Source organism: Hylobates moloch, unplaced genomic scaffold, assembly GCF_009828535.3.
Source record: "Hylobates moloch isolate HMO894 unplaced genomic scaffold, HMol_V3 SCAFFOLD_3, whole genome shotgun sequence".
NCBI classification, from domain to species: Eukaryota; Metazoa; Chordata; class Mammalia; order Primates; family Hylobatidae; genus Hylobates; species Hylobates moloch.
The window spans coordinates 16,692,481-16,719,039 of NW_026652278.1; the positions used below are offsets into that span (position 1 = coordinate 16,692,481).

Here is a 26,559-nt window from a genome sequence, read left to right on the forward strand (position 1 = left end):
TGACGGCATGTTCAGCACCTTGCCCCAAGGACAAACTCTCTCCTTATTTGCCTCATTCTGCTCTGAGTCAGAGGAATGGCCCAAATGACCTCGGAGCTCTGTGACGCCATCGCCTCTTGCAGCCTTCGCTGGAGAGCTGGCTCTCAAGCGAGCATACCCGGATGGAAGGTGGAAAGAATTTTAAGTACAAGGAGCCGAGGCCTGCACTTGAGCAGATGTCTTCCTCAGCCTACATTTTCTTCCAAACACCCCAAGCCACTATGGAAACCCAACCTGTGGAGAGTAAAGGGGCTTCAGAAGGGTTTTGTGTGTTTCTCTCCCTGTTGTCTTTGGAGCGCTGCTTCGTGCATCTCCAGGAGAGTTGATAACTGAATCAATTGCTGTTTTGCTCTAATTTATTGAGCTCTATTGCCTAAACCTAATTAGCATGTTTCTGAGCCATGAAGTGCTCTAAGTCCTGCACTTAGACAGGGAATCGATCCTGCAGCTGCTCTGGGCCGAGCGAATGTCAGGGAAAGGGATGGAGGTGGGGGCATCATTCCAGTAAAAGTGAGAGCCAGACAGGAAGACACAGCCCAGGAGAGCAACATCCTGGTGCTCTCGCCACCCCTGGCCCCAGCCCTCAAGGTGGGGACCTTTCACCCCAAGTCCTGGCCCTCAAAATGGGAGACCATAGGGGTCTACGTTGGAGAGCCAACCCCACTGCTTGGCAGCTGGGTGCTTGACTGTCTCGAAGCCTTCGTTTCCTTGGCTGGAATGAGGGTCTGGTGGTGACACCATAGCAAGGAGTGGGGAAAGCATTCCTCAAGAAGCCCCCACCAAGCCCACACCTTAGGCTTGTCTGATTGCGAAGAGGGTGCCCTCTAGGTCCAGCATAGAGTCCAAGTGACCTCGCAGGAAGGTTGGTGGCTGGAGGAAGGGGAGGCTGAGTGATGATTGGTCAGTCAGAAGATCCTAGTTGTGGCTGGGCCAGGGGACTTCTAAGGGCAGAGGTGTTGAATGGTCCAATGTTTGTGTCTCACTGTGCTGTGCTGGATGTCACTTTCCACACCTGCTTTGAAAGTCTGCTGCTGACACAGTGAAGGTATTTGGAGCGGGAAAGAATCGCAACATCCAGTCCTACAGGTCAGGCCAGTGTGGACGAGAGAGTGTGCTCACAGGAAGCAGAGGGCGACACACAGCAGGGCAGTCCCGGGAAGCAGACACTCGGAGCTAAAGATAACTCAGAGGAACAAGCTGGCCCTGCAATAGGGGGCTGTGCTAGGGCCAAAGTCAGGGTGATGTCAGCAGGCTGCTTTAAAAAAAAAAATTGAGCCACGCTAAGTGGCTCACACCTGTAGTCCCAGCACTTTGGGAGGCTGAGGTGGGAGGATGACTTGAGGCCAGCAGTTCGAGACCAATCTGGGTAACATAGTGAGACCCCCCCCCCCAACTCTACAAAAATAAAAGAATTAGCCAGGCTCCTGTAGTCCCAGCTACTCAAGAGCCCAGAAGTTTGAGGTTGCAGTGAGCCATGATCACACCACTGCACTCCAGCCTGGGTAACAGAGTGAGACCCTGTCTCAGAATAAATAAATAAATTGAGACATAAAATTTACCATTTTAAAGTTTACAAGTCAGTGGGTTTTGGATATTCACTGTGTTGTGTAACAATCACCATTGTCTAATTCAGAACATTTTCATCACCCCAAAGAGAAACCCTGTACCTATTAGCAGTTGCTCCTATTCCCCCTCCCCACAGCCCCTGGCAAGCACTAATCTGCTTTCTGTCTGTATGGATTTGCCTACTCTGGGCATTTCATATAAATGGAATCAAACAGTATGTGGTCTTTTGCATCTGGCTTCTTTCACTTAGCGTAATGTTTTCAAGGTTCATTCATGTCGTAGCATATATCGGTACTCTATTCTTTTTTATGGCTGAATAGCGTTCTACTGTATGGAGAGAGCACATTTGATCCATTCACCCGTGGATGGACGCTTGGGTTGTTTCTACTTTTTGGCTGTTGTGAACAGTGCTGCTGGGAACACTTGTGTCCAAGTTACTGTGTAAGCAGATTTTTGGTTGTCTTGGATATATACCTAGGAGTGGACTTGGGGGGCCATTTGATAATTCTATGTTTAACTTTTTGAGGAACTGCCACAGTTTTTAAGGCTGCTTTTGTAGCCCTGCCTCTGAGATACTGGGGGTACACGTGATTAGAAGAGGTAGTTACTCCCTTTTGAAAGAGGGTGCAATTAGGGAACATAGCGCTGAGACAGAGTTCGCAGAGCCCTTGGTAAATTAGCCCAGACGGCATCATGCCATCATGAAGCCACACGCGGCATCAGAAGCAAAGGTGTCTCTTGCCTGGGATTTTGGTTAAAGCCCCCTTGTGGCCTTGACTTCTGAGTCTAGGTTCTGAGCCAAAGAGGTTTAAAGCACTGGTGACGGTGCAGAGTTAACCAACATCCTCCCCTCCCTTGTTTTGGATTTCTGCGGACAAATTAAAAACTCACTGTGCCCCACCCCAGGCTGTTTGCAGCAGGAATGTGGGGCTGGCCTTGCTGGCTGACGCTAGCGGGAGCAGAGAAGGGAGGGGCCAGGAGATAATGTTGGGGAGGCTCCCCAGGCCCCAGGGCCAAGCCTCCACCCAGCAGCTGGGGTGGATGACCCTTTCCGGTCTGCCCTGCCTTAGCTCTGCCAGGACAGGGCTGCTTGTCTGCACCGTCACTGGTGAGGGAGGGGTGCAGGATTGGAGGAAGGGGGATGAACCCAGTGCCTGAGCCAAGGAGAACAAATAAGCGGATGAGCCTTCTTCCAGGCAGCCCTCTGGCCTCTTCCAGTCTCCGTGGCCCAGGCTCTTGTCCTCTGGTTACCTCTTTGCTGCCTCTTTTCAGGACCTCGTTCCCCAGGGCCACTGTTTCCTCCAGGCCAATGAGGAGAGGAGACACTGTGAAGCAGACTCATCAGGAACCTGCTAGAACCAGATCAGGTGCCCCTGCTCTAGCCCCCAGAGGCCTGCAGCCCTCCACTCCCCACCCTAGCCCATCTCAGGGTCTTGAACTGGGGGGGCAGACCCCAGCAGGCATTCCCTCCTCAGTTCCCTGGGGACTGTGTCTCCACTTCCCCACCATGATGGACTTGGCTGTCAGCCTGATGGATCTTTTTGGGGTCGACTGGTGGATGCAAACCCAGCAGTTCCCTGGGGGCCCTACAGGTGCCAGTGTGAGCTTTTTCTTTTTAAGTTCCTAGCATTTTATTTAAAGGAAATCTCTCAACAAAATTGTTAGTTACTAAATGACGAGGCAAGAGTAGGTGAGAGATTATTTGAACCAAAGATGCATGAATGGCACTCCGTACTCCTAGCAAGAGTGAGTTTGAAGAGAAACATGATTAAAAGAATGAGATTCCCATGAGCCATGCCAAGCTGATAGAATTGTGGGGAGGAAATGACAATCTGGGTTAATTTTTAATGTTATTTCCAGGCAGTTAAAACCACTGAGGAAGCAATGAACTTTCTTCTGAATGCCTCCAAGTTGAAGGAGACCAGGCAGTCACTGTGAGGGCGGTGGGGCAGCTTTGTCTGAAGATGCAGATGGGCAGAAGTGTCCCTTTCTTACAGGACATTAAGTTGGAGGTGGGAGCTGGGTAGGGGCATCCAGAGGAGCTTTTGAAAGCGAGTAAAGTCCTCCAGGAGCACATTTTGGCTCCTCTCCAAGCCAGTAGCCATTTTGCTCCTAGGTAGGGCGACCACCTGTCCCTGCTGGCCCAGGACTGAGGGAGTTCTCGGGTTGCAAGAATTTCAGTTTTCAACCAGGACAGTCCTGGACAAACCGGGATGAATTGGTCATCCTAACCAGCAGAATAGGACCCAGGACCTTCAGTGTCCAAAGTGAAAAAATCTCAGGCAAAACTGGATGAGTTGTTCATGCCCCAGTGTCAGGGCAGCTACTCATGATCACACTCGGCACTGAGGGTGGACAAGGGAGGAGAGGGAGCAGAGGAGATGGAGAGCAGGAAACGTGGGAAGGTGAATGTGGCTGAATGGTGAGAGGACGTGTGTGCCGCCAAACAGGACCTGGTTGCATGAAGGATGGTCCATCTGTGCGTGGGAGCCACAAGCAGCTCCGGAGAGGAATGCAGCAGTTCCAGAGCTATGAAGCAATGTCCAAGTACCAGGTTGCAAGGAGGAAAAACCAAGGTGCAGAACAGCGTACGGTGTGTTCCTGTTGGGCAAAAAATGGAAAGAATATGTATGTCTGTGCTTGTCTACGCTAAGGCAAGACTGGGAACACTGGGAAGAACTGAGAGGCATTTCATTGTAAACCCTCCCTAGGGGGCGCCATCACTACCCTCAAGAACAACAGGCTACCGCAGGTTTCTCAGGATCTAACTGGTGTGTCCTTCCCCACACGTGTGTGTCTTCTTTCCTTCAACTTTTAATCCTGAAAGTTCTCAGACCTACAGGGAAGTTATAAGAATAGTGCAATCAACACTCATGTACCTCTAAAAATCTTCCTTTCTGCCCTCTTTCTCTTTCTGTAAATATCTTTTATTTTTAATATGATTATGGACTCCTAGGTCTATTTTAAAAATTCAGTTTATTGTAATAAATTACTACCATTATTCCTTTTTCCCCCTCCTATGGTCCCGGATTTGGCCGGTGGGAGCTCCTTCTTGCTGGCCTGTCTCTGTTTTTAGTATTGCCTCTTTGGTCTTTGAGCACTTTCTGCCACTATATGATGTTTCAGGTTTTATTTTATTTATTTAATTAAAAAAATTGTTTTAATGTTTCAGATTTAACTTGGACTTTTCCTGCCCCAGTCCTGGAATCAGCTATATCACCAAGTAGCCCATGTGCTTTTGGGTGGGGAATGGTATTTAGAAACCAAAACCTGGGCACTAGGTGTTCTCATTGTCACTGGAGTGTCATTGCTTCTAGGTCTTTCCAGAGAACAGAACTAAGCTGTTCTCAAAACCATGAGTACATACAGATGTATCCAGTAGCATGCATTTACCTCACCTTTCCCCATTCTATATTTGCATCTCTCCTCTCCAAAGTCGAAACACTGATCCCCACATCACATCTTTACTCAGTTATTCAATCCTTCACTACACAAAAGAATAGTTTCGGAATTACAGCACCAATACTTCTATCCCCAACAAGCCTGCTAAATTAAGTTCAAGATTTCTTTGTGTTCTTTTTATCATTAGAAAATATATATTAAAGATATACAGTTAGAGTACTACATCCAAAATTACTTGAATTAATGATTTTTTGTGTGGCTATATTGTATCTCTACTCATATGATGGATAGTAAAGTTTATTTGTTTCTATTTATGTCAAATATAGGGTTTGCTCTTTAAAACCCCTTTTGATTTAAATTGATTTTCGGGTATATAAAGCACTCCAAGTCAAAATTGTATAAAAAGGTATAAAAACTATAAAAAGACATCGTAAGATGTCTCACCATCATCCCCATCCCTTTCACTCTGCCCCCTCTATTTTGTTAGTTTCTAGTGTATCACTCTTGTGTTTGTTTTTGCAAAACTAAGCATAAATATATATGTATATTTCCCCACTCCTTTTTAACACAAAACGTAGAATACTCTCTTTGTGTAGTCTTTTGTATTTTGCTTGTTTTTCTTAATATGTCCTAGAAATTGCTCCACGTCTATTGATAGGGCTTTTCTTCATTCACTTTTATGACTGCATAGAATTTCACTGAGTGAATCTACCATATTGTATTTTCAACTTGTCTATGAATGATCATTTGTGTTGTTTCCACTATTTTGCAATCACAATTCATCCTACGATAATAACCTTTCGCATTGTTGGTTTGTATTTGTAGGTAGATTCCTAGATGTGGGGTTGCTGGATCAAAGTATAAATCTATAATACATGCAGCTATGGCTTCCATAAGAGTAGTGCCAGTGGAAAGGCTTCTTCCGTAGTGAATTAGAAGGAAATTCACCACTGCCTTGGGAGCCGTAATAGAGGGTCCCATGAGGAGGACTGGGAGGTCCCGTGAGACTCAGCCCTGGCACTGGATAAATCCTGACATTAACTCATTTGTAGCCTCCAGTCATAGACTTCCTGGAACACCCCAACAAAGGATGCAGGGAAGTGAGAGAGGCTCATTGCCGAGCCCCCCCGCATAACGCCATGGTCCTATCAGCGTCTACATTTTACTCGTGCTTTTTCTTTCTCCACAAAAGCCTGCTGTGCCCCAGCTTCCAGCCTGTGTCTTTCATAATTTATGATTATTTTGGACAAAAATAAAGCTTCAGTCTATGCTGTCCTTAAATCTGACTTTCTTAGAAACTTCAGATGATCTTTTCCAATTCAGTTGAATCTCATAACCCAAAAAAACCTCCTAGTCCAGAGCACATTTTGTTCATGAGGGAGAGAAAAATGACCCCTTTGTGTCTGCCTGGAGATGGCCCCAAGTTGGGACTAGAGCCAGCTATGTCTTTGCCCAGGGCCAAGGCCTCAAATAGAGGGTCCCCTGGCCCCACCCCACTGGGGGCAGCTCCACCCAGATTCTGGGAAGCTGGGGCCCTGCCCTGCATGCATGGAGAGACTGGATCATATCACACTATACAAACAGAAGCGATGTATGCAGAGGAAAAGAGGTCTGCAGAGGCTACTATCAGAATGTGAGCAGTAGTATCTGGGGGTAGGGGTTTTTCACAAGAGATTTTTCTTTACATTTCTTGTCAGTTATTATTGCTTGAAAATGATCATGTTTCACTGGTGTCATTTGAAAACATTTGATTTTAAAATATTAGCTAAAAGATCATTTGGCTTCTCCTAGCCCACATGTACATTGAGATAGAAAAACAAAGCCAGATCCATTCAGAAGCAGCAAGTTTCCACCATGCCTGTGTTCAAGTTGAATACTAAGTTGGGCCACCTCCTACCAACACCAGGGTATATCTTTTCGTACCCTGTCAGCTCTGTCACCATCAGCAACAAAACTTCTTTATGCATTTACCATGTGTCTGGAGCTGTGCTAGAGGTGACCATGATGTAGCTACTGTCCTTAAGATGGTGGCAGCTGAGTATCAGGTACAGACATACCCAAGTCATTGCTGAGTGTAAAGAGAGAACTACCCTAGAGGAGGAAAAGAGAGTTTTGTTCAAGGTAAGGATGAGGGCAAATGATTACCAGGGAAGGCTTCCCGGAGGAGGGATGCCCTACTGAATTTTGAAAGAGTAAGAGGAAGGCCAGGCATGATGGCTCACGCCTGTAATCCCAGCACTCTGGGACACTAAGGCAGGTGGATCATTTGAGCTTGAGACCAGCCTGGCCAACATGGCGAAACTCCGTCTCTACTAAAAATACAAAAAATTAGCCAGGCATAGTGGCATGTGCCTGTAGTCCCAGCTAGCAGGGAGACTGAAGCAGAAGAATCGCTTGAACCCAGGAGGTGGAGGTTGCAGTGAGCCGAGATTGTGCCACTGCACTCCAGCCTGGGTGACAGAGCGAAACTCTGTCTCAAAAAAAATAAAAAAAAGAAAGAGTAAGAGGAGTTTCTAAGGTGAGAAAGAGGACCAGGGTGGGTTTTCCAGGCAGTGTGGAAATGCAGGCATGTGAGATGCAGAGGATGTGGAGTAGGAGAGTCATGGGTCATGCTGGACCTAGAGCATGGCCATTGTGACTTCATCCTGTAAGGGATGAGGAGGAAGTCAAGATTTAAAATAGAGGCAAGCAATGATCAGGTATGTATTTTACAAAAAAAGAAAAGCATACACACCTGTGCAGCAGGGTAGAAATGGATTAGGGCCGAGGGACTGGGACCAGAGGCGGGGAGACGAACTGACAGTCATCCAGGTGGGAAGTGACAAGGTCTTCATCTGAGGAGGTGCCCACAGGGCTGATGAGGAACCATTCTGGAAGTCTGCATAGTCTGGTGTCCACCAGGATAGGAAAGTGAGGCAGGGGACAGGCCAGGCGGCTTATGCTATGCCAAAGGTCCGTGAGGACAAGGGCCATGCTGTATTTGGAGCCTAGCACAGTGCCTGGCATGTGAAAGGAACTCACTGAATATTGGTATATAAGCTGCAAAAAACTGGGCTGTCATTCAGGCCAGCCTTAGCACAATGTTGCATTCAAAGACCAGCACAACATCCAAAAATCATTGAAAGCAAATTAAAACTTTCCTGTAGTCTCTCAAGAAAATGTAAAGGGGAACATTCTTAACATCCAGCAAAACCTGAAAAATCCTTTTTTTTTGTTATCACTGTCTGCTTCTCCCTCCCCTACCTCTCATTTTCTCATATTCCTGATAGCCACCTCTAGCATATCTCTCCTCTCTAGGTTTGTGAACTTTCTTCTTGGAGTCTGTTCTGTTTTTCCTTCCACCTTCACCTTTTAGATCGAGGATTTTGTTTTGTTTTGTTTTTGTTTTTAAACAGTCTGGCTGTGTCACCCAGGCTGGAGTCCAGTGGTATGATCTCTGCTCAAGGTAACCTCTGCCTCCTGGGCTCAAGCTATCCTCCAGCCAGACGTGCACTACCATGCGTGGCTAATTTTTTGGGTTTTTTTTAAATTTTTTAATTTTTTTAGACGAGTTCTTCACTATGTAGATGAGTTCCTCACTAGTTAGCCTGTCTAATTTTTTTTTTTTTTTTTTGAGATGGAGTCTCTTGCTCTGTTGCCCAGGTGGGAGTGCAGTGGTGTGATCTCGGCTCACTGCAACCTCCGTCTCCCAGATTCAAGTGATTCTCCTGCCTCAGCCTCCCAAGTAGCTGGGACTACAGGTGTGTGCCACCACGCCTGGCTAATTTTTGTATTTTTAGTAGAGACGGGGTTTCACCATGTTGCTCAGTCTGGCCTCGAACTCCTAACCTCGAACTCAACCTGCCTCGGCCTCCCAAAGTGCTGGGATTACAGGCATGAGCCACCGCTCCCAGCCTAATTTTTGTATTTTGGATGAAATTTATTTATTTTGCTTTCTTCTTTTTTTTTAACTTATATGAGAATTATTGTTCTTTTCCCCACATACATCTAGCTAGCCTCTGGCTTCTCTAGTTGAGTGCATATTTGCATGTGTTTTATCCTTTATCTCCATTGTTACCCTAGAAACCCAAACACCAAGCAGAAGCAGGGAGAGGGGACGACTGCCTACACTTATACTTTAATACCATTTGTTTTGTTATGTGAATAAATAAACTAATGTTTCCAGCAGATATTGGGAATATCCATCCCTTGCACTTTGTGGCATTAACTCAGTAGAAAGTACTTCCACAAATATCATTCTGTGTAATTACGCAAAAACCCTGGGTGATGCTATTAGTGTTCTCATTTTACAAAAAGAAGAAAACTGAGGTGTTGAGAAGTGATGTGATTTGGAATTTGATAATTCATTGAGCAAGTACATGGGGATTTGTGGCTTATGTCTAGGACCCCCGACTTTAGTGGGATGTCTTGAGTTTGAGGGCACATTCATGTGTTTTCTTTCTAGTCCTGCTGGGAGCAAGGAGATTCTAGGGACTGACTGATCAGAGGTGTGGAGTGACTTATTTAAGGTCACACAGCTAGTCAGAGGATTGCTAAGAATCCAGTTTCTGACTCTTGATCCTGGGTTCTAAACTCCAGGGCTCTGTGCACTGTTCTTAGGCTGCTAGCAGCCTGGGAGAGTGAACCAGAGAGCTCTTGGTGCCCTTGAATCTGATGAGCTTGTTAGAGTTCTTTGGCTGCAAGTAATAGAGACTGGGTCTGGCTATTGAAGCTATAAAAAAGAATGTACTAGAAAGATATGGGGCAGCTCATATAATTACCAAAGAAGCTGATTAACCATGCCTTGAAGAGGACAGGTTCCTGGGCTGAGGGCCTCAAGGAGGAGCTCATTCCTCAGAGCAAAAATAGGTGCTGCTCTGGCAGAAGGAGAATGAGTGGATCCTGGGTGAGCACTGTATTAGTCTGTTTTCATGCTGCTGATAAAGATATACCCAAGACTGGACAATTTACAAAAGAAAGAGGTTTAATGGGCTCATCGTTCCATGTGGCTGGGGAGGCCTCACACTCACGGTGGAAGGTGAAAGGCACATCTCACATGGCAACAGATAAGAGAACAGAACTTGTGCAGGGAAACTCCTCTTTATTACACCATCAGATCTCATGAGACTTATTCACTATCATGAGAATAACATGGGAAAGACCCAGCCCCATGATTCAATTACCTCCCACCAGGTCCCTCCCACAACATGTGGGAATTGTGGGAGCTACAATTTAAGATGAGATTTGGGTGGGGACACAGCCAAACCATATCAAGCACAAACCACTGAACTCCACCTGAGGGGATGTCTTCTATCCCTCTGCAACCCCAGTACTGAATGCTGTCAAAGGCACTGTCATTTACTCAACATCCATTTCCCCCTTATTCCCTGATGGAAGAGCCCTGATTTTGTTCATCCTCATGGAAGTTGACCCTGTCCCCAGCTCAGAGGTAAGCCCAGATCCACTTAAACCAATTAAGGTAACTCCATTGTCCTTGCCTGTCATTGGTTTAGACTTCAGAGTGGTCATGAGATCTAGCTCTGTCCAATAAGAAATGAGGAGAGGTCAGCTGAGGGGCTTCTGGGAAGAAAGACCCACAAGAAAACATATTAACATTTTCTTCCTCTGGACAATGAATGGCTCCAAAGCACACAGGGAGGGGCAGCTGCCATCTTGCTGACCTCCTGATGTCAAGCTAACAGTGAAACTGGGCAAAGCCACAGAGATGGAGACAGAACTACCTCTGAAATGACTTGTTATTGAGTTAGGACTTTTGATTATTTGCGGCTGGATATACCTTAATGGATACAGAAACTTTCTTGGATAGAAGGGCAGGTTTATTCTGCATTACTCCAGAGGGTGAAATTAAGACCAAAGAGAAAACAGCTATGAGAGGAAGAGCTGGCTGACATCTCTCTGAGACGAGGGAATGTGCTGTTTCTTCAGGTCCTGAGTTCCCATCAAAAGAGAATCTGAAAAAAGCCGGCTGTCTGGGGTGCAGCAGAAGGGGTTTCTGCATCACCATCACCTTTAAAGTTCCTTCTGACCTTGAACTTCCAGGATTCTGTTGTCAGGAACCAGGATCTAGAATCAGCCGAGGCCTGCCTTCACCCCAGAGCATTCCACAGGATCAGGCTTTTCTATTTTCTACTCATCTGAGTCCACCCTCTTTATTTCCTTGGTTTTAAATTCAGTTTCTCTGATTCTTCAACAAACCTGAGCAAGCTCCATGTGTTGCTATTTGTTCTTAGAGTCTTTAAGAAACATTTGATAAATATGTATATATATATATATATATATATACACACACATATATATATACATATATATATATATAAAATTTCTTTTTCTCTCACTTCCTCTTTCCCTCTTTCTAAAACGCACACACAATCACACATGTATGCACATGCACACAAACACAAATGAACCACAGGCAGGGATTCTAACTGGAAAACAGGAACCATCTCTGCTGGCCTCATATTCCTGTAACCCATGACTTCCCTGTATAATGGAGCTGTCCAGTAAGATGAGCTCTGGACTTGAAGTGATAAGTGATGTGGGTGTGAACTGCAGCCATGCCACCTCCTGGCCGGGTGGTCCTGGGCAACTCATTTGCTTTCTGGACCTCAGCTCAGAGCTCAACCAGCGAATTAGCCTCCCAGAGCTTGGCACATAGTAGGTGATTCATAAATGGCAATCAGAAGTCACAGGGCAATGCCCAGAGGAGGCCTGGACATGGGCAGGGTCAAAGGGGAATGAGTGTGGGGCAAGGGTGAGCAGAGCTAGCGATGCTTCTCAGAAGGCAGGACATGGGTCTGAAAGAGACTGAAATCCATGTATCGAGGTACCTTCCCTGAACACTGTTAGGCACCTAGCATTAAGACATCCTTTCCAACCTCGTCCTCTGCTTCTAAACCACCTATCCCACTTCTATTGAGGGGATTTTAAATAATCATTTATTGATCCTGTTCTTATTATAAAAGAAAAAGTTGTTACTTATTGAAAATGTGTGGGGTAGAGAAGTGGGAAGAAAAAAAATAAGTCACTTGTCATCTTACTATGCAGAGGCTACCCCTATTGATATGTTAGTGCATTGCTTTCTAGTCTTTTAAATGCACATTTTTATATGCACATATTTCGTAGGTAGAGAAATACATAGATGAGATTTGTATTTATCTGGATGTGACCATGCTAATAGATTGCTCAGTCTCTAATCAATAGCAGCTGACAATCCTTGGCTCTTTGGTGTTATCACTGTCCCTGCACATGTATGAACTCCTTTTATCTTCATCACATCCCTATGAAATAGGTAAAGTTATTATCCCCATTTTACAGGTGACCAAACCAAGGTACCAAGCAGTGCCCAAAGTCTTAGAGCAAGAAATCAAACCCAGGCCGGTGCTCTTAAGCCTGACCTCCACTGCCTCTCTTTCTTCCTGGTTTCAGCCTGAAAGACGTTCTGTCTCCAGGTGATTTTGCATTTGTCCATCCTGCCATGTGTGGATGATGAATGAACTCTGGAGCACCTCCCTCTCACTCTTTGCTGTTGAAGGGAAGGGCATTTGGAGAGAAGTCAGGTGACCTTGGGAGAGAGGCCTGGTTGTCTACACAGGTACACTCAGCGTTGCCCTATGTGGACAGTTTCTGGTGTCTGGATTTTGATCATCAGCCCTGTCACTTCGACCCGGAGGGGTCAGCCCATGCAAGAGCTGCTTCTCCCTAGGAGACTCATGCTGTTAACCCAGCTCCTGGGACACAGGCAAAATCCATAACACTAACGTGCCAATTCACAGAGAGAACTCCAGGAATCATGGGGGCCTCCTCCCATTTGCAGGTCATCCCCCATTTCCCCCAGCTAAGCCTACTGTGGCAGAGGTGGCTTGGTTACCAGTCTGAGCACCAGAGTGGTCAGAGTTCCAGATCTCAAACTTTTTTGCTGACCATCCTTAAACAAGTTATTGAACCTTTCCTGTGCCTCCGTTTCCTAGACTTTAACGTGAATATAATACCATTACCTGTCTCTAGGGTTGTTGGAAGATTAAGTGAATTAAACATAATCCACAATGAGTTACATAGGCTGTGGAGAAGGCCTAGAAGGATGTGTGGCATCTGGTAAGCGCTTAATATTAGCTTTTGATACTGATGCAACTTTACACCTGGACTGGCCCACCTCAATTCATTGGAAGTTGTATTCTCCTGTTTTCCGTCTCCCATTGAAGACCATCAACTGTGTTTTCCCACCTTTGTATTTATCCTTGTGGCCTAATACATAAGAGACCCTTAATCCATGCTTGTTTTAGTGCACAAATGAGTGAATGAATGAATGAACTCCCACCATGTAGATCTATAAACCTTTCAAAACAGTTTGCAAAGTCTGAGCACTTAGATTCTCAAAGGAGCACAAGATTCAGAACAGGCTGAGAGGTGGCTGCAGGCCTTGGGTTATGGGGGTAGAGTGAGCCCCACCCACATGGGCCGGTGCCCGGGGGTGCCAGTGTGCCAAGGCGAGCAGGCTCAGGGAAGGGCAGCCATTCTGAGCTCACCCTTGGGGCCTCAGAAGGCCTTTTGTGGGGACTGACATTTCCTGTCCAAATGTGAAATTCCTTGGCCCCAGCACAGTGTAATGTGTTTTCTCGAATCAAGTATATGCTGGAGCTTGTCTGTCTCTGATCTCACAAGCACACCAGCCAGTTTGTTTTGAGAGCTGCATTTTCGAGAAAGAGTAACACAATTTAGGAGCCAAATCAAATGGCAAGAGCCAGAGTGACAGTAGAGTTAGGATACAGCCCCCCACCCTTCCCTGGAAGTGAGAGGCATCAGCCTCCGGACAGAGTTCAAAGAAAGAGGGAAACAGAAAAAGATTATAAAGCCTTAAAGGAAACCTGGAAGCGGCAAAGCCTCCCTCATTATCCCTCCACCTTAGCACAACTGTTTGATTTTTCTACAGGCTAGGAGGTGTTCGTATGCAGGCATACTTTTAGTGGTTATCATCATTATATACGGGTGATTTTTCTGCTTTTAAAATTTTGTTTTCTTTTCTTTTTTGAGACAGAGTCTTGCTCTGTTGCCCAGGCTGCAGTGCGACAATCACAGCTCACTGCAGCCTCAACCTCCCTGGGCTCAGGTGATCCTCCCACTTCAGCCTCCCAGGTAGATGTGACTACAGGTGTGCCTCACCCCTCCTGGCCCTTTTTGTATTTTTGTATTTTTTTTTTTTTTTTTTTGGTACAGATGGGGTTTTGCCATGTTCCCCAGGCTGGTCCTGAATTCCTGGGCTCAGGCCATTTGCCTGTCTTGGCCTCTCAAAGTGTTGGGATTACAGGCGTGAGCCACTGCACTTAACCTCCTCCCAACCCCCTGCTTAATAAGTGACGTTTTCTCATGTTACTACACACCTTCCTTTTGTTTTTTTTTGTTTGTTTGTTTTTTGAGACAGAGTCTCACTCTTTCACTCAGGCTGGAGTGCAGTGGCATGATCTTGGCTCACTGCAACCTCCGCCTGCTGGGTTTAAATGATTCTCGTGCCTCAGCCTCCTGAGTAGCTGGGACTTCAGGCGTGCGGCACCATGCCTGGCTAATTTTTGTATTTATTTTTAGTAGAGACGGAGTTCCACCATGTTGGCCAGGCTGGTCTCGAACTCCTGGCTTCAAGCGATCTGCTCATCTTAGCCTCCCAAAGTGCTGGGATTACAGATGTGAGCTACTGTGCCCAGCCACCACCTTTATATTTATGTTTGTAATTTTATTCAATTGTACTCCTCACATCAATTAACATTTAAAAATACATGGATAGGCCAAGAGTAGTGGCTCACACCTGTAATCCCAGCACTTTGAGAGGCCAAGACAAGTGGATCACTTGAGGTTAGGAGTTTGAGGCCAGCTGGCCAACATGGTGAAGCCTCATCTCTACTAAAAATACAAAAAGTAGCCAGGCATGGTGGCAGACGCCTGTAATCCCAGCTACTCTAGAGGCTGAGGTGTGAGAAGCACTTAAACATGGGAGGCGAAGGCTGCAGTGAGCTAAGATCGCACCACTGCACTCCAGCCTGGGCGACAGAGTGAGATTCCGTTTCAAAAAAAAAAAAAAAAAATACATGGATAAATATAGTTGTTTTCTTTTGACATAATTTCTAAGAGAAGGATTAACTGGTCAATGTTTGCTAAATGTTACCATGTGATTTTCCAAAGTATGCAATTCTTTAGTTTACGATGACTCCATCCATGTATGTATGAACGTATAGACTCTACTGTGATCTCATTATTAGATGTTATTGTCTTATTGTTTTATAACTTACCCTGTGTTTAATAAGTGTTTAACCATATACACACAGAAATAAATTACTGATGAGATTGGTCATTTTGTTCATATTTTTACTTATCTGTATGTTTCTTCTTGAGGATATTACCCTGTGACTTTTGAGTATTTAGTTCTTGGACACTGAGAGATACAGATGCATTTACCTGCACACACTTGGGCTCACGTGCACCTTGCACACCTGTTAGATCACATTGATGCAACCTATTTGCTCAGTGTCTATTTTTCTTATCCCCAATTTTCTTAGTTTCTAAAAACCAGAAACTTAACTTTTAAAAATTTTAATATTTTTAATTTTTCTTTAATTCTTCTTTTGCTCTAAACTTAGAACTTTATCAGGAGACTGGATAAAATAGGAAACATAGAAAATAACAAGCCTGTTGGGGGGTGAAATAAATAATTTTCTTTTATTTGGCCCTTTTACCTTTATCCAGATCTTAGAACTTTCCATCCTCGCAGTGAGCTGAGGGGGGATGGGTCAAGACGGTGTGTTTTCCCCCTGTTACGAGTGAAGACTGTCCAGGTACAGGCTGGTTAGGGAAGAGCCCACTCCCTTCTCCTCCCTCCCACCACACTGCCAGCCTGGGAAGGACTTTGGTGGAGCAGTTTGGGGCATTACCTGGCTTTGTAGCCAGTGGTGACTAAATTGCACGTAGCTGACCCCTGCCAGGGTGGGGAGAGGAAGGCCCAGCTCGTGTCTCCACTGTGTTGCCTATGAGGGCTGCTCCTGCCCTGGCATGAGGCTGGCTCTCTTGGGAAGGTGAAATGAGGTAGCTGAGTGCTTGGCTTAGTGCCCAGCAGAAAATGAGCAAGCACCGGAGGGAAGCGAGTGTTCATATGATTAGACTCCTAGTGACGCAGCCCTTCTCTACCGAGGAGCTCTTTTCTCTGTCCTGGAGTGGGTACCACGTGCCAGACTCCAGACCAAGTACTCCGCACGCACCGCCTCACTTACTCTTCACAAAAGAAAGAGGACACAGACCCATTTCCTTGAATTCTTTTAGAACACTTACTTTACTTTCAGACTCTTTGCAGGGGTTTGCCCTATAGGATCATGAAATTTGTGCTCTGAGAGGTGGGTGCCATAATTATTCCCATTCACAGATGAGGAAAATAAGGCTTACAGTAACTAAGATCACAAACTAAGAAGCGGCAAAGTTGGGATTCCACTCCAGGTCTATGACAAGCAGAATGAGGCAGGAAGACTAAGTATGATTTTTGTCCTCATTGTACAGATGGGGAGACTGGGCATCAGCGAGGTTAGGTGACCTGTGCAAAGCCACACAGCAAAAGACGGAACCTGGTCTTGGAGCCAGGGATCCTGAGCCCAGGCCGGGTGTTATCTCACCACTGATCATAGTGATAACTGCAGCTAGTGAAGTGCTCAGTGTGCCAGGTGTCTTTTCGGGGTCCTCTTGGTCCTTACCCAGGAAGAGGGATGTCCTGGAGAGAGGCTGAATGGGACACAGGCCTGTCTGAGCCCGCAGGCCTTGCCCTGGTCATCTTGGCCCCACTGCCATGGGTTTGCCCTGCAGGATCATGGAATTTGTGCCAGCATACCAGCATGCCAGCGCCAGGCTGTGAAACAACAGGGTGTCTTTGTCCCTGCTCCACTGACCACCAGATCGTACTTCCCACACGTGGCCAACATCCCTTGGCCAGCTGAGTAGGGAAGGCTGAGGATTTTTGTGTGTGTGTCATTTATTTTCTTGATTTACAGACTTTTTGAGAAAATTCCTGTTAAGGAAAACCTCCTAGCTAGCTTGCAAATGCATACATTCTCTTACAAAGCTCCTGCCTCACTCAGGCAGGTCAGGAGTCATTACTGAGAGTGGGCTATAGGTAATGGCCAGTTATAATGGCTAACATTGATGGAGAGATTCCTTTGTTGCAGAAACTGGGTTAAGCATTATCTAAGGAAATGTTCCAATGGCCCTAGTATAAGAGGGTTCATGTCAATCTTCTTTTACAAGTGAATCAGAGAGGGTAGATGAGTCACTCAAGGCCACACAGCTAGGCGGGGATGGAGCAAGTATAATCTAACTCCCTAACCCACATCCTTAACTACTGCACTCCCTGCCCCCTGCTCTTTCGCTCCCTAAAGCAGAAGATAGGTGAAATTTTCTTGTAAATTTCACACATGAGGGTACTGGTTGAAGTCTGCCTTGAACTTTGGTTATGTTTGTTTCTCTCTTTTTCACAAGGTCTCGGTGCTACTTGAGGGCTGGGCCTGTGTCTGGTTAGATTTTATGTGACAGCACGTGTCTGATGGAAGGAGGGGATGATTGACGGAGAGGATGAATAAGTGAGGGAGAGAGGGAGAGGCTGAATGAGAATAAATGAGGGGAGGATGAAGTCCTGGCTGACTTGCCGTGGGATACTTCAGAAACCATGTGACTTTAATGCAGACTTTAGGCTTCAAAGAAAGAGGGCATAGCCCCATTTCCTTGAATTGTTTTAAAGCACTTACTTGACCTCCAGGCTCTTGGCAGGGCTACTTGGTGGTTAAGCAGACCGGCTCTGAGTGACTCCTGGCTCTGCCCCTTCTAGCCCCAAGACTTCCAGCAGGTGACTTGACCTCACCATCCCCAATGTCCCCATCTGGAATAGAGGCCAACATAAGTGTGGACTTCTTAGAGGGAGAACTGTGAAAACTAAGTGAGCATACGTGTTGGTCCATTTTTGTGTTGCTATAAAGAAATAGCTGAGACTAGACGATTCATAAAGAAAAGAAGTGTAAATGGCTCATGGTGCTGCAGGCTGTACAGAAAGCAAGGCATTGGCATTTGCTTGGCTTCTGGTGAGGCCTCAAGAAGCTTACAATTATGGTGAAGGCAAATGGGAAGCAGGCATGACACATGGTAGGACCAAGAGCAAGAGAGAGCAGAGGAGGAGTCAGTGAACTGAGAACTCACTCATTACCAAGGGGATGGTGCTAAGCCATTTATGAGGGACTTGTCCCCATGACTCAAACACCTCCCACCAGGTCCCACCTCCAACATTGGGAGTCACATTTCAACATGAGATTTGGAGGGGACAAACATCCAAACTATGTCAGCATATTTATACATGAAGTGTAAATGATAGCAACTGTTATTTTTTTTCCTGGGAAAGCAATTTTACTTAGAGTTGATTTTTAAAAATTAAGTTGGGTGATGGGTACCTGAGGGATCCTTATAGCATTCTCTCTGCTTTTCTGGATGCTTGACATTTTTCACAATAAAACATTTTAGAAACAAGTAATGGAAATCTAAGATGTTAGTTTTGTTGAGAAAACAGATATATTGTGGAATAGAACGCAAAATGTACATGCAACTTTAATTTTTACCTATTTATTTATTTTTTTGCTGGTTGGTCCATAAGTTCATTGTCTTTATTTGAAAAATCCTCATGGAAAATTGTTGTTTGATTTAGCTCTCAGCAGCCTGATCCTGAACTCTGAGGAAGCACACCTTCCTTTGAGCTACCTGATTTTTCTTCTGAGCAAGGGACATTTTGGGACAGTTTCACCACCGTCACCCATTACTAGTTCTTCTTTCTTCTTCCTTCTCTCTTCTCTCTTCTTCCTTTTCTTCTTCTCCTTCTCCTCCTTCCCCTCCTCCTCCTCCTTCTTCTTCCTATTCCTCTTCGTCTTCCTCTCATTTTTCTTCTCCTTCTTCTTCTTGTTCATGTTCTTCCTCTTCCTCCTCCTCCTTCTTCCTTCCTCTTTCTTTATCTTGCTCTGTCACTCACGTTGGAGTGCAGTGGTACAATCTCAGCTCACTGCAACCTTGACCTCCGAGGCTAAAGTGATCCTCCCACCTCAGCCTCTCAAGTAGCTTGGATGACAGGCACACGCCACCACGCTCGGCTAATTTTTAGTTTCTGTAGAGATGAGGTCTCCCTATGTTGCCCAGCCTGGTCTCAAACTCCTGGGCTCAAGCAATCCTCCTGCTTGGCCTCCCAGAGTGCTGGGATTACAGGTGTCAGCCATGGCGCCCAGCCCCTCTATTTAAATTTCTTTCTTGGGTTTCTTCCCATAGACTGGATTCTGTTGCATAGCAGCATTACTCTCTTCTACACCTCCTCCATGCCTGGAGTTACGCTGTTTTCTATGTATTGAGAGAATTGATTTTTGGAAGCATCTTCATCTTCTTCTGTTAGGAAATTCGTATAATCCACGACATTCTGACCGATTGCTTTTGATGCACTTCTGCATTAAATTCCTTGTTTTCAAAATTATAACCAGGGAATCATTGGGTACCATGAGGAGTAGACAAGCCTCCGTCTGCAGCTCCCTTCAAGGCCCTCCAAGACTTTATTGCCAGAGGTAGTTTTGGCAAGGCCTGCATCCAAATAGCAGGGGAAGGCACCAGGCTGACCATAAGTGCTTTCTACATTGTATTCATCACCAGTCACCTCCACTTGGCCTTCATAGATCTTGCCCATGCCAGACCTATTGAGAAGCCTGCAGGCCAGCAGCAGGCCAGGACAATGTGCCACAGCATAATTTGTCAGACCAACCTTCACACCATGTTTTGGTAGCTCATGAGCATAAGGTACACAAACTATCATATCTCCTTCCATACAGGCATAAGCAATGTGACAAACACCCTCTGTGTTAATTATGTGAGCGATCATCCTGTATTTGGGCATGTTGTACTTATTTTTATCCTGTATCACCAAGCATTTCCAAGCACAGTAATCCATTTTACCCTCTTGTCTTCTAAATTTCACTTTGTATCTCTTAAAGCAGGCCTTATTCTTGACAACTTTAACAGACCCCGTCCTGCAGAACAGAGACCTGCATCCTTGGCTAGACATAGAGCCCACAACTTTTAAATAAAGCACAAGATTTGAAAGAAACAAAATAGCCTAAAGCAGCCCACAGAGAATCCACCTCCAGGCAAGGTTGCTCCTGGTCTCACTGGACCTTTGGTTTTCTCATCTTAAAAACTTGGGAATAGTGATGTTTCCCTCTCAGTGCCGCTACATGATTCAAGCGAGAGGAGAGATGTGAGGGTGCTTTGTGAACTGTAATTCTGTCTTCTAATTTGATAATTTGTTCATTCATTCAACACGTTTCTTGAGGCCCTGCCATGTGCCAGGTGCTGCGCTAGGAGCTGGGGACACTGCTGCACACAGATGAAGGCATGACAGACACACGTGTTCTTGAGCTCAGAATGCCGTGGGGCAAATTCTTCCTCTGCCACTTTCTCCTTAGGTCACAACAGCTGAGTACCTAATCTCCGGGCCTCAGTTTCCTTACCTGTAAAATGGGGGACATTAACAATATAGTTCTCTCATCTGCATGGTCATGAAGATTAATGGGACAATGGATGTGAGGTTCCCAGAGCAATGCCCAGCACATAGCAGGTGCTTGATAAATATTCATTCTCACCACTGCTGGTAGGAAGAGCCCAGCAAGTGAGGAAGGCTCACCATAAACAGATTTGCAAAATGACTTTAAAGTGATTTAAAGTCATTCAGCACTGGGTTGTGGACTGGAGAAGGGGAAAGTCATTTTTCTCTATAACGTGAAACCCTTGGCTCTTATAAAAGTGCCGTGGAGAAATGGGATGGCATAATATGATATGGAACCACAGGTTGGGCGGGAAGGGTCCCTCTCAGGAGCTGCCCTTCAAGGTGAATCAGTGGGATGACACAAGGCAGGAGAGCAGACAGCAGGGGGTGAGGAAGGGAGAGGAGCTGGGTCTGCTCTGCAGACAAGGAGATTGAGGCCCAGGGACAAGTGACTGGTCCCAGCTCCCACAGGGCTCCCACAGTGATATGGTTTGGCTGTGTCCCCGCCCAAATCTCATGTTGAATTGTAGCTCCCACAGGGCTCCCACAGTGATATGGTTTGGCTGTGTCCCCGCCCAAATCTCATCTTGAATTGTAGCTCCCACAATTCCCACATGTCCTGGGAGGGACCCAGTGGGAGGTAATTGAATCAGGAGGGCAGGTCTTTCCCATGCTGTTCTCGTGTAGTGAATATGTCTCATGAAATCTGATGGTTTTATAAAGAGGAGTTCCCTTGCACAAGCTCTCTCTCTTTGCCCACTGCCATCCATGTAAGATGTGACTTGCTCCTTCTTACTGTCTGCCATGATTGTGAAGCCTCCCCAGCCATGTGGAACTGTGAGTCCATCAAACCTCTTTTTCTTCCCAGTCTCGGGCATGTCTTTGTCAGCAGTGTGAAAATGGACTAACACATCCAGTGACCCAAAGATAGACAATATTTGGGCTCACTCTTGCAGAAGTCACTGAGAAAAGTGCTGGTTTCCCTGAGAAGTGTAGCAATGAGGATGGTGACTTATGTGTACATTCCTAACTCTGGTGTTTTTGGAGACCTGTGCAAGCATTGCTCTTGGACACTGCTGTTGAAGCTCTCAGCCCTCTGGCTCAGATAACACCCTTATTCTAGGTCATTGGTCTCCTTCTCCTCAGCTGTATGCTGCCTGCACCTCTCCTCCAGGCAAATACTGTGACCATGGGCTTGCTACCAGGAAGAACACAACTGTGCAGACATGCCCCAGTGAGTCATCACCAAGTAATCACAGCTAGCACAAGCTATCTTCTGCTTTATATTTTGCAGAAGAGGCCAACGAGGGTCAAGGGTTAAGCTGGGCTGGGAGTCAGGGGGCTGGAGTTTGACCCTAGCTCTGTCACTAATTGTGTGAATTTGAACAAGAGGTTTAGTATCTCTGAGCCCATGTTTCCACTCCATTATTTATTTATTTTTATTATTTATTTATGTTTTATTTTTTTGAGATGGAGTTTTGCTCTTGTTGCCCAGGCTGGAGTGCAGTGGTGCAATCTCGGCTTACTACAACCTCCACTTCCCAGGTTTAAGCAATTCTCCTGCCTCAGCCTCCCAAGTAGCTGAGATTACAGGCACGTACCACCATGCCCAGTTAATTTTTGTATTTTTAGTAGAGAAGGGGTTTCACAATATTGGCCAAGCTGGTCTCAAACTCCTGACCTCAAGTGATCTGCCCGTCTTGGCCTCCCCAAGTGCTGCGATTATAGGCGTGAGCCACCACGCCCAGCCTCCATTATTTATTTACTGGACCATTTATTCATTCCATCCACAAACATTAACTGAGTACCTACTGCAAGCCAGGCACTGGGCTGTGGGCTGGAGAAGGGGAAAGTCATTTTTTTCTATAACGTGAAACCCTTGGCTCTCATAGTGTCTGGTGAGTTGCAGCCCTTGTGAAAACTCTCCTGGTCACGTGATCATGCCAGTTTCTCTTCTCTGAACCTTTGTCTCAGTTTGCATCGTCCTCCTTGAGATGTGGCTTCCGGAATGTCCTGTCTTATTAATGAACTGGCAGCTCTGCAGGGCGGGTTCATTAATAAGTTTGAGCAGTTCTGAGAATGCGGCTGCGAGACTAACCATAAACGAGCCATTGCTATTTGAAATACTTACGAAAAATATTTGGATAACCTTCCATTACCTGAGAAGGCATTTCTAAAGTTTACATTGCAGTCCTGAGTGATGGTAATATTTGGAGCAATAATTTCCTCTGGCCCTTGAATTTTTGCCTGAAAGAGTTGCTCAGCAGCTCACATTGTACATGTGAAGGTTGTTTTGGAATGTTAATGGAGAGGCCGATTCACACCAGATGGACTGGAAGACCAGGGAGGTGGGGAGGATGTATACACTGGCCACCATGATTCAGCTGTAAGGCTGGCTTTTTAAAATGCACTGACAGTTGGAGGTCAAGGAGGCTGACATTTGCCGAGGTTTTCTCTGCAAGTTTTTATGTTGCTTTAGCAAATCTGAATCTTGGTCCTGTTATAAATTAGTCTCTTTTATGATATTCAGTTCATGGACAACGTTCTGGTGGCATATCCTAAAGTCCAAAGCAGATTTGACGGGCAGTGTCCTATGTCAAAGTTCAGATATGAACTCATATCAGTGTTTCTTAAGCTTAACAAAAACATAAAAAAAAATTAAAATGGAAAAAGCTACTCATATCTTCTGTGTGTCTTTATCAGCCAAGAAAATCTTGCCTGGATCCATTCTGTAATTTATAATATACAAGGAAATGGCATTTTTGTGTTCCAAATATATAAATTAAATAAGTCATATTAACAGCGGTATATATAGGCTGACTCTAAATGGAATGTTTTACATATGTTATCTCCCATAATTATGTTACCTATCATTACTGGGCCCTTTTGACAGGTGAAGAAACAGACCCAGAGAGGTATGTCCCAGGTCCCCTGAGGTGGGCAGGGAGCAGCTGAGCCCACTTGAACCCTGGTCCAGCTGACCCCATGCTCTGTGTCTGCTTCCTCCTGTTGTACTTTTCTCATTCTTGGTCCTGATGCATCCCCCAGGGCTCACTGCCCTTAGCGTCTGGTCCATCAACAATTATCCTCAGTTTCTTCTGAGCTGGGGGCCAGAGGACTCAGCTGCCTCCCCTACCCACACTGTGCAGCATGTCTAGCCCTTTCCACAGTTGGCAGTTATTGCAAGTGACAGAGTGCCCTGGTTGTCTGGTGCAGTTAGCTGGGCCTGCCTCTGGACTCTGACTTCTATTTGCATGAATGGATGTGGTTGGGGTTTGTTTGGGGGCTGAAGAGCAGAGAGGGAGTCTGTTGGCAGGGAAGCGTCTGTGGGGCTGTGGGTGAACGGGCTCCCGGAGAGGATGAGAAAGGCCTGGAGCTGAGGGGGCTGTTTTCCATCAATGTTTTGCTCTCTGCTCCAGGCACCATCCTAGGGTCTGGGGGCTCTAAATGTGGACATGGCTGGTCCCACTTTGGAGAGCTGGCAGCTAGAGGGGGAGGTGGGTGACCTGAAGCTGAGAGACCTGAGTTCTAGTCTCAGAGGTTTAGTCTCAGCACTGCAGCTTCTGAGCTCAGTGACCTTTCTGTATCTCAGTTTGGTCATCTGTACAATGGGGTTAACAATACTACTGACCTTGGAGTTGTGATAAGTGCTAAGATAGGAGTGCATGGGGGGTTGGGCACAGAGAAGAGAGGAGGGGCCTCATGTGATCTTGGAAGGCTAGGTGGTGTCCTGGAGGAAGTGCCATCCAAGCTGAGGCCTGTAGGAAGAGATAGGGTTGGTTACCTGGCAAAACTAGAGGAGAATCTGCTTCCGGTGGAGGCATTGGCTCTTTGGGGACCTCAGGGCAGGCCCTTGAAGCTGGAGTGACCAGCAGGAAGGGAACTAGAAGGTGATGACTTGGCTCTGGGCTGGGCCACTTTTTAGGACTTGAATATCCAACTGAGCTGTGTAACATTCTCTCCACCAGCTACCACAGTCTACAGCCTGTGGAAGGTGTGGAGGGTGGAGAAGAGATGGTACAGAGGGCACTGCAGTGTACGCACAGAGAGCACTGTGAGGAGGAGTCTTTGGAGGGGAGCTCGAGGGAACTTGGTACAGGGCAACCTCCCAGGAGTCTGGGCGTGCCCTGAGACAGCTGGGGCTGTGGAAAGGCATGAGCCCTGGGGGTCAGCAGAATGTCTGTGTGCTGGGCTGCGTTCCCGCCTCACTTACTGATTCGGCCAGTCCAGCGTCAAGGATTTAAGTGCCTGCCATGTACCAGGCGCTGTTCTAGACACAGAGATGCAGAACTGGCAACACAGTCCACGAACTTGCTCTCCTGGGACTTACTTCCCAGTGGGGGCGAGACAGCAGTTTTAGATAGAGTGTTCTGGGAGGAGCAAGCCACGTGATTGATTCTCTTGAAGGATGTGTCCTGGGGAGTGACCCCCCAGGTGGGGCCTGTGTGTGTTTGGGCTTTTGGGGGAACGGGAGAGTGGAAGGAGCTGAGGTCACTGAGGCATCAGGAGGCCAATTTGTCTAGGACCTGGTAGCAGGAGAATGACATGCTCTCACTCTGGCTGCTATTGGGGAAGAAGACTCCAGGGAGGAAGGTGGGAACCCTTCCTTGATGTGGCGTGCTGAGCCTTGAACCCCAGCCTTGCTGCTGATGGCCAGAGGATGCCTGAACAGGTGCCTCAGCCTTTGAATGCTTCCATTTCCTCTCCTGCAAAACCGCAAGGGCCACCATGAGAACTAGGTGAGACCACAACAGCCCCTTGCTGGCGGGCTGGATCGTGTGCTCAGCAGGGCGCGTCGTAATTAGCATGATGAGCACGAAGGCCATGAGGGCAAATCCCAGGCAGAGTGTGCGCTGCCTTTCATGCTCCCCTGCAAATCAAAAGTGTTCTGCTCTCTGCCCCCAGCACTGGGGCCTGCATGTCACCTCCCATCCTTCTCACGCACCCTCATGTCACTGTGGCTGGGAGCCCTGTGAGGGCACGTGGTGCCCAAGGCCCTTCCACAGCAGGAGGCAGATGCACAGGGGCTACGGGTTTCTGCTGCTTCTGACAGGCTGTCAAGGCCAATGTCCTGATGCCCTGGTCTGATGGGGAGGAACGAGTGCCTTGAGGACACTGAGGAAGGGCCCCCTGGCCAGCATGGGTATGCAGGGAAGCCTTCCTGGAGTTGGGCAGTCCATGCTGAGAAGGAGAAGTTCTTAGGTTGCTGGTGGTGGTGAGACGAGGGGATGGGTGATCTAGGCATCAAGCACATTTTCATGTCTTTGAAATACCAGCATAAGAGAAGCAGGGGTGGATGAGAGGGATTGAAGAATCAGAGCGGCTGCAGCTGGAGCTGGAGCAGGGTGGGGACAGACCAGATCACAAAGACTGGACTGAAGGGGTGAGACAGGAGGGCGGGGGAGCTGTGGGCAGGCTGTGGCAGGCACGCAGGCAGGGAGGGCCCTCGGGGGCCATCAGTGACTTAATGATTTTTACCATGTGCTAGATCCCAAGCTAAGCATGTTACATGCATAGTCTCATCTAATCTTCAGTTTTATGAATTGGGTTCTCCTGTTATACCCATTTCGCAGATGAGAATATTGAGCTCAGGTAGGTTAAATAACTTGACTGTGGTTTCATACACAGCCAGGAACTGTCCATTTGGGATTTTTAATGCAGGCAGACAGAAGACAAGTTTTGTGTTTTGAACTTTGTGTTTTGAACAAGTTTTGTGTTTTGAACATCACCTTCTGGTCTCCGGGCTCTCGCAGCAGCTCTCTGCCCATTCCGTCATCCATAACGGGGTTGTACGATGAAGCCTCCCCTAGGTGATCTTTGGGGAATGCTACCCATCTCTGGAAGTGAGGGATGCTGGTGGTTACAGCTGGGTGGGAATCCCAGCTCCGCGACTCACCTGCTGGGTGTGATATTGTAACCCTGCCGATCCTCAGTTTCCTTATCTGCAAAATGTTAGTTATGGGGAGGAAAGGAGA

General features: G+C 46.6%; 1 protein-coding gene across 1 annotated transcript in view; it reads left to right on the forward strand.

Moving 5' to 3' along the window:
• The window catches only part of HSPA12A (heat shock protein family A (Hsp70) member 12A), a 178,946-nt gene that overhangs the window by 78,675 nt on the left and 73,712 nt on the right, over positions 1-26,559 (forward strand). The gene's annotated exons all lie outside the window — the stretch shown is intronic.